Below are 9,190 nucleotides of genomic sequence, written 5' to 3' on the forward strand. Positions count from 1 at the left end.
GCCGAGGGCTTCGGAGGGAGAGGTGGCGAGCGGCGCCGCCCATGCCGTGGCCGTGGTCGCCGCGTCGTGGTGACGCACGCCGTCGCCCCAGGAGCCCACGCCACGGACTCCTCGCGCGAACTCGTGATGTGGGTGGTGATGCCTCTGTGCACTTGGATTCACTTTCCACAGTTCTTCTCCGCCGAGATGTCGCCGAGAGGCCCCCTCGAGCTTTCGCTGTAGCATGCCGACTGCGACGCCCCGGCAACCGGAGCGGAGGTTGAAGCCATCTCCCCAGGCAAGATCTTCATGACCGTGGCTGGGGCGAGGTTGCTCGAGTCTGCCGTGCGGAAGGCACCCTCACCATCCATTTTGAGTATGACGGTGCCTCCACAATGCTCTTCAAAGTCTTCGACGAGGAAGGCCACCGCCTGAGTGCTGTCCAGGAGGGGGTCATCGGGATGGCGCAGCGGCCAATGCCAAGCCTGCCGCTGGCTTCGCCAATAGCTCCTCCAGCAGTAGCAGTGACGCCTGGTGGTCCAGCGATTCTCTCGAGCCCGACGAGACTCCGGAGACGAGCGATGACAGCTATGTGCCCCCGAGCTCCCGCCGTGCCCGGAGTGCAGCCGCAGCGTCCGGCCGCCGCTGTCGCTGATCTGGATGGGGTTAGCGACGGCCTCCCGTGGCCCACTGTTGATGATGGCGTCAGCCACGCTGGCGCGTGTAGATAGGGCCCCTAGAAACTCCCTTCTTTTGTTCCCTGCAAGGAATCGAGATGGACCCCGCGGGGGCGTGTAAAGGGTCTGTAATGTCTTTTGTTGATATTATCCTCATTATGAAAATTTGTGAACGCATGTCCTGTTTCGGCTCGGTCTCCCCTTTCCAACCCTGCGGCAACTTGATGCTCTACACCGACAGGTCCCGGTCCCCAGGCAGGCTGCAGCCGTCGCTGGTATGCCAGGTCACGATGCCGTGGTCAAGGCCAGGAGGTGAGCGGCCCAAGGTCCAGTAAGAGCTTCTGAGGCGCGATGCTCAAGAGGTCCCCTTTAGCGCGCAAGCAGCTACCTAAAGGTGGGAAAGGGAGGCGACGTCACCACAGCAGGGCTGCGAGAGGTGGGAATCTTATGCTGTAGTGCTCGGCCGACCCGGGTGTGAAACTTATCTTGGCAGTCCAGAGTCGATTCCTTGTGCAGCGCCAGGCTTGCGCGTCGACGGCCATAGTGTAGCCAGGTTAGGCCCGTGCAAGCCTCCCCCTCTTCTCCACGCTCTTCTATGTGCTCTACGTCCTCAGGTCCCGGCCCTCGAGCGAGCTCAGCCGCCGCTGGTATGCCAGGTCGCGGCGCCGTGGTCAAGGCCAGGGGGTGAGGGCTGGAGAGCCAGTAAGACCTCCTGAGTCGCGATGCTCAGGAGCCCCCCTTTCAATGCGCAAGCGAATTTCACGGGAGAAGAGGGAGCCCATAGTACCGCCCGCTGTTGTCCTCAGGAGGTTCCTGCAGGTTAGTGCGAGGAGGGACACAAATTGCCGCTACGATTGCCGGTCTACCAGTGGTCGCTCCGCAAGAAGATGAAGGCACTGAGGGTCTGGTGAGATGATGTGCGCGGGTGTGCCGCGAGCCAGAGCTCGACCGCTCAGATTTGTCAGCATTGCAGGGACAGACCCGAGCACAAGCGCCGTGCCAGCATGGGCAGCCCCCGCTGCGGGATGAGCGAGGGGCCGATCAGCAACGTGGGCGGCCGCAGCGAGTGACAATCAAGCAAGGGATGACTATAAATAAATCATGCATGGGAACCAGCTAGCTTAGATAGATGCAAGAACGATGCATGCCACTGGGACGGACCCGAGCGGCCTGGGGATGATGCAGCCCGAGGGGCGCCCCCAGTAAGGTAAGCTAAAAGATGCAAAAGGATACACGCCGCAGGGACATGCCCATGCGACCTAGGAATAATGCAGCTCGAGGGGAACTCCCAGCTGAATAAGCTTTGGAAAGTGTGACCTGGTTTCATTGCCGAAGGAGTGTTGGGGTAGCTGAAGGCGTGCGCTGAAGAAGTCGCTCCTCACGAGCCACCAAGACCCTAAGCCTCGGGAGGCTCTGGGTCTCAGGTGGCTCCCTGAGGACCATCTCCATCTCCACCAGGACTGCATGATGCCGGGCCTCCTGGGTCGCCAGGACGCTCCGCAGGTTGCGCTGGAAGGCAGCCGCCATGCTCGGCAGGCCGAATGGCATGCGAACATAGCTATGAGGTGGGCCCTCGCAACATCTCACGCGCGAAGGCCAGAAGCGCTCCTGAGATGCGACCCCGTTGAGCCCTGGGATGTCGAGGCAGACGCGCAGCCCGCCATCCTCGCCTGGATGGGGAGCTACGCCAAGTGGGCGGCGGTCACCGCGCATGGCCCTTGCATCCTTCAGCTCCTGAGTGGTCTTAGCGATGAACTCCTGAGCGCGGGGCGCTCCTTGCCCGGGGTCCCCTTGAGGAAGACATGCTGCAAAGCACGCCTCCACATGGTGCCCGAGCGCCTCCCTTGTGATGTTGGCTAGGGCTGAGGCCCTCCAGAAGAGAGCCCCCGAGCCCTGCCCGAGGAGGGCACCGGGCGCGCCTTCCTATGCGAGGGAGGGAGGCGCCCCAAGTGCGGGCCCCAATCCTGATGTGGCACCGCTCCCCTAAGTCCCTGTGCGGAGTAGTTGCTTCTTCTTCTTGGGGGTAGCCTCAGGAGGGTATGCGCCCTTGCTGTCAGGGTCTTCGATTGCTGCGGCTTGGAAGGCGCGCTCCAGGGAGCACACCGCATCTCTTTCTTCACAGGGGATTGTGATGATTCCGCCGCTTCCTGGCATCTTGAGGACGTTGTAGCTGTGGTGGGTCACTACCATGAACTTGGCTAATGCTGGGTACCCGAGGCTGGCATTGTACGAGAGACGGATGTGGGCGACGTCGAAGCCGATGAGCTCAGTGCGGTAGTTGTCGCACTATCCGAAGGTGACAGGGAGGCGGACCTGCCCCATCGGGGTGGTGGAGCCGTCAGTCACTCCTAAGAAGGGCTTGGTGGACTGAAGTTGATCGTATGGCACTTGGAGGCTGTTGAATGTCTCAACGAATAGGACGTTAAGCCCTGCGCCACCGTCGATGAGGGTCTTGGTGACTTGGACATTGCAGATGACGGGTGAGCAGAGCATTCGGAGGACGCTGGCGATCGCCGCTCATTTGAGCTGGTCCACCGAGCTGAAGATGATGGCGTACTTGGACCACCTGAGTGGACACGTGGCCTCGAGCCTGGGGAGGGCTGCATTCACCTCGTGAGAGAACTGCTTGAAGATGCGTTGGGAAGCTGGGGCCTGAGCTCTGCCCAAGATGCAGGCGATAGCACATGGTTCCTGGAAGCCCCCCAGCCCCCTCATCCTGATGGTGGTCGTCGTTCCTTCTTGGTGGTGGCGGCAGCGGAGGGAGGCCAGGATTGCCCTGAGGACGGTCCTCGCGAGGCTGGCCGCGCCAGGCACCCTCATGAGGCTGCTCCTGCCAGTGGTACTCACGAGGTCGGTCGCGCCACTCCTAGCGGGGCAGCGGTCGTCCCAGCGTCCTCCGCCTCGTCCTCCTCCTCGGTCGTAGCCCTGGTCGTTATTCTCGGGGTGTCGACCGAAGCGTCCATCTCGAATGGCCCTGAGTTCTTGTCAGTCATTGGTGTTGTGGCTGTGTATGTTGTGGAAGGTGCAGAACAGTCGGCTACTTTTGGACGACCCGGGATGGTCCCGGCCGCGCTTCGCATCCAGTTCCGCTACGAGCACAGCCGCTCCCTTGTGCTTCACGTCCTTGGCCTTGGCTTTCTTCTCCTCCGGGTCAGTAGCTGGGAGCTCGAGGAGGGAAAGACGCCCCTCCTCAGCTCTTGCACACTTGGTTGCTATGTTGAACAGCTCTAGAGTCATGCATAGCTCCTCATGGATGGCGAGCTCCTCCTTCATCTTGACGTCACTGACGCCATCAGAAAAAGCTGAGATGATGGCTTCGTCCGTCACGTTGGGGATCTTGAGGTGGACGCTGTTGAAGCGCTAGATGTACTTCTACAGGGTCTCTTCCGGCTGTTGCTTAATGCGGCGCAGGTCACCCGCGACCGAAGGGCGGTCGCGAGTACCCTGGAAGTTGGCGACAAAGCGGTCACACATCTCATCCCAGGAGGAGATTGATCCCGCGGGCAAGTTCAGGAGCCATGAGCGAGCGCCATCCTTGAGAGCCATGGGAAACCAGTTCGCCATGACTTTTTCGTCACCGTTGGCCGCCTCGATGCTCAGTTTGTAGAGCTGTAGGAACTCCGCGGGGTCGGGGGTGCCGTCGTAACGCGAAGGCAGATCCGGCTTGACTTGCCTGGCCAAACGACGGTGCACAGCTCGGGAGCGAAGGCGCGGCAGCCTGCGGTGGCCACCGGGGCCCTCTGCAGGGGCGGAGCCTACACTTGATGTTCGCGCACCGCCGCCGCAGGCGGCACGTGGTCTTATCGTGGTGGTGCCGGGAGCGCTAGAGCGTTTTCTTGCGGCCGGGGAACCTTTTGGCAGCTTCCTTCTTCATGCACGGGCACACGATGTGGCAGATCACACGGCGGGACCGTGCGTCTTGGGGCGAGGACACTATCTTGACGCGGAGGGGGCGGTGGCACTCCGTGAGCCGCGCGTCTTGGCGCAAGGGCGCCGTCTTGATGCGAAGGCACTCCGTGAGCTACATCCCCCGTGGCCGGAGGTGGGTGAGGCAGCGAGAGGGATGGTGCAGGAGAGCCCCCAACAGCGCTGACGAGCTCGGCGATGCGGTCCAGCCAGTCCTCGTAGAGGTCGTCGACCGGGCGGTAGCACAGGAGCTCGCGTGCCATGAGCAGCACAGCCTGCACGTTCGTGGGTGCGCGGCGAGCGTGGGACGATGAGCCGGCCGGAGTCAGCGACGGGGTGGCGGTGCGGCCGTCCCGCCGCACAGAGGGGTGCAGTGATGATGCTTGCAGCTTGTTTGCTGCCGGGCCGGTAGCGGCGTTGGCAACAGGAGATGAAGAACGATGGGGAGGCCCGCCGACAGGGGCTGTCTGAGCGACACGAGCGGCGAGGGCGGCCCGGCGCTCGACGCGGGCTCGACGTGCGTCTGACATGGATGCGGTGGAGCGGTGGAACGTGGATCTACGGAAGGAAAGCTTCAGCGCACCCCTACCTGGCGCGCCAAATGTCAGATTTTGGGTTCCTGCAAAACCCTTGAGTCAAACACTGGGGTGCGCACGAAGATCTTTCCTCCCCCTTGCACTATCCTCACCACAATCTCAAGGCGCAGCGCATCGAACTCGCAAAACAAAGTGACACAGGGTTTATACTGGTTCGGGCCACCGTTGTGGTGTAATACCCTACTCTAGTGTGGTGTGGTGGATTGCCTCTTGGGCTGAGGATGAACAGTTACAAGGTAAGAACAACCTCCTGAGGAGAGGTGCTCTTGGGATTTCGGGTTCCGGCAAAACCCTTGAGGTTCGAACACTGGGGTGCGCACGAAGATCTCTCCTCCCCCTTGCACTCTCCCTCACCGCGATCTCAAGGCTCAGCACGTCGAACTCGCAGAACAAAGGGACACATGGTTTATACTAGTTCGGGCCACCATTGTGGTGTAATACCCTACTCCAGTGTGGTGTGGTGGATTGCCTCTTGGGCTGAGGATGAATAGTTACAAGGGAAGAACAGCCTCCTGAGGAGAGGTGCTCTTGTGCTTGGTGAGTTTTTGTGGATGAGGATGATGTGAATGGCCTCGGATCCGTTGCCTCGGATCAGTTGCCTCCTACTGTGGTGGCTAGCCCTATTTATAGAGGCCCAGGTCCTCTTCCCAAATGTAGGTGGGAAGGGATCCAACAACGACCAAATTTGAAGGGAGACAACTAGTACAAGCTATCCTGACAAAAGGTGGTCTTCGCCCGCCAAAGGCTCTGGTGGTGACGCTGTCCTGGGCTCCACGGTGACCTCCTTCTTGCCGTCCTGCTGGTCTTCGTCTTGTTGCATTGATATGGAAACCTTTGCCTGATGCTTCAGGACTCCTCGCCTGCGTTTGCCTCTTTAGCACCAAAGAGGAAATGAGAACACTGTGCGCACTGGCGCCCACCTGGCCCTGGTCGTCATGGCATGCGTCACAGGAACCTTGCGAAGTGCCCCTTGCCTTGATCTCTCGCCCCTTGCTACCTCTTGAGCACTGCGTTGGTTTTCCCTTGAAGAGGAAAGGGTGATGCAGCAAAGTAGCGTAAGTATTTCCCTCAGTTTTTGAGAACCAAGGTATCAATCCAGTAGGAGGCCACGCTCAAGTCCCTTGCACCTACACAAACAAATAAGAACCTTGCAACCAACACGATAAAGGGGTTGTCAATCCCTTCACGACCACTTGCAAAAGTGAGATCTGATAGAGAAGATAAGATAATATTTTTGGTACTTTTATGATAAAGACTAAAAGTAGAGAAAGCAAAATAAACGGCGCAAGAAATAGCTTGTTGACGGGAGATTAATATGATGGAAAATAGACCCGGGGGCCATAGGTTTCACTAGTGGCTTCTCTCAAGATAGCATAAGTATTACGGTGGGTAAACAAATTACTGTCGAGCAATTGATAGAATTGAGAATAGTTATGAGAATATCTAGGTATGATCATGTATATAGGCATCACGTCCGTGACAAGTAGACCGACTCCTGCCTGCATCTACTACTATTACTCCACACATCGACCACTATCCAGCATGAATCTAGAGTATTAAGTTCATAATAATGGAGTAACACTTTAAGCAAGATGACATGATGTAGAGGGATAAACTCATGCAATATGATATAAACCCCATCTTTTTATCCTCGATGGCAACAATACAATACGTGTCGTTTCCCCTACTGTCACTTGGATCGAGCACCGCAAGATTGAACCCAAAGCTAAGCACTTCTCCCATTGCAAGAAAGATCAATCTAGTAGGCCAAACCAAACTGATAATTCGCAGAGACTTGCAAAGATAACCAATCATACATAAAAGAATTCAGAGAAGATTCAAATATTGTTCATAGATAATCTTGATCATAAACCCACAATTCATTGGATCTTGACAAACACACCACAAAATAAGATTACATCGAATAGATCTCCAAGAGAATCAAGGAGAACTTTGTATTGAGGTCCAAAGAGAGAGAAGAAGCCATCTAGCTAATAATTATGGACCCGAAGGACTGAGGTAAACTACTCACACATCATCGGAGAGGCTATGGTGTTGATGTACAAGCCCTCCGTGATCGATGCCCCCTCCGGTGGAGCGCCAAAAAAGGCCCCAAGATGGGATTTCATGGGTACAGAAGGTTGCGGCGGTGGAATTAGGTTTTCATGGTGCTCCTCGATGGTTTGGGGGTACGTAGGTATATATAGGAAGAAGAAGTAGGTCGGTGGAGCCACGAGGGGCCCACGAGGGTGGAGGGCGCGCCCACGGGGGTAGGCAGCCTCATGGCCTCCTCATTGATTGCTTGACGTCCACTCCAAGTCCTCTGGATCACGTTTGTTCCAAAAATCACGCCCCCGAAGGTTTCATTCCATTTGGACTCCGTTTGATATTCTTTTTCTGCGAAACACTAAAATAGGCAAAAAAACAACAATTTGGACTGGGCCTTTGGTTAATAGGTTAGTCCCAAAAACAATATAAAAGTTTATAAATAAGCCCATTAAACGTCCAAAACAAAATATATAATAGCATGGAACAATAAAAATTATAGATATGTTGGAGACGTATCAAGCATCCCCAAGCTTAATTCCCGCTCGTCCTTGAGTAGGTAAATGATAAAAACAGAATTTTTGATGTGGAATGCTTCTTAGCATAATTTTCAATGTAATTATTTTTATTGTGGCATGAATATTTAGATCCGAAAGATTCAAGATAAGAGTTTAATGTTGACATGAAAACAATAATACTTCAAACATGCTAACCAAGCAATTCTGTCTTATCAAAATAACATAGCCAAAGAAAGCTTATCCCTACAAAATCATATAGTTAGGCTATGTTTCAATTTCGTCACACAAAATGTTCTCATCATGCATAACCCCGATGACAAGCCGAGTAATTGGTTCATACTTTTTAACGCGCTTCAGCCTTTTCAACCCTTACGCAATACATGAGTGCAAGCCATGGGTATAGCACTATGGGTGGAATAAAGTATAATTATGGGGGTTATGAGAAGACAAAAAGGTAGAAAGTCTCACATTGACGCGGCTAATCAACAGGCTATGGAGATGCCCATCAATTGATGCCAATGAGAGGAGTAGGGATTGCCATGCAACGGATGCACTAGAGCTATAAATGTATGAAAGCTCAACAAAAGAAACTAAGTGGGTGTGCATCCAACTTGCTTTCTCACAAAGACCTAGGGCATTTTGAGGAAGCCCATCATTGGAATATACAAGCCAAGTTCTATAATGAAAATTTCCCACTAGTATATGAAAGTGACAACATAGGAGACTCTCTATCATGATGATCACAGTGCTACTTTGAAGCACAAGTGTGGAAAAAGGATAGTAACATTGTCCCTTCTCTCTTTTTCTCTCATATTTTTTCTTGGGCCTTCTCTTTTTTTCTTTGGCCTCTTTTTTATTTAGTCCAGAATCTCATCCCGACTTGTGGGGGAATCATAGTCTCCATCATCCTTTCCTCACATGGGACAATGCTCTAATAATGATGATCATCACACTTTTATTACTTACAACTCAATACTTAGAACAAAATATGACTCTATGTGAATGCTTCCGGCGGTGTACCGGGATATGCAATGAATCAAGAGTGACATGTATGAGAAATTATGAATGGTGGCTTTGCCACAAATACGATGTCAACTACATGATTATGCAAAGCAATATGACAATGATGGAGCGTGTCATAATAAACGGAACGGTGGAAAGTTGCATGGCAATATATCTCAGAATGGCTATGGAAATGCCATGATAGGTAGGTATGGTGGCTGTTTTGAGGAAGATATAAGGAGGTTTATGTGTGATAGAGCATATCATATCACGGGGTTTGGATGCACCAGCGAAGTTTGCATCAACTCTCAAGGCGAGAAAGGGCAATGCACGGTACCGTAGAGGCTAGAAAATTGTGGAAGGTTGAGAGTGAGTATAATCCATGGACTCTAATTAGTCATAAAGAACTCATATAATTATTACAAAAGTTTATTATCCCTCGAAGCAAAGTACGACTACGCATCCC

Source organism: Triticum dicoccoides, chromosome 1A, assembly GCF_002162155.2.
Source record: "Triticum dicoccoides isolate Atlit2015 ecotype Zavitan chromosome 1A, WEW_v2.0, whole genome shotgun sequence".
NCBI lineage: Eukaryota > Viridiplantae > Streptophyta > Magnoliopsida > Poales > Poaceae > Triticum > Triticum dicoccoides.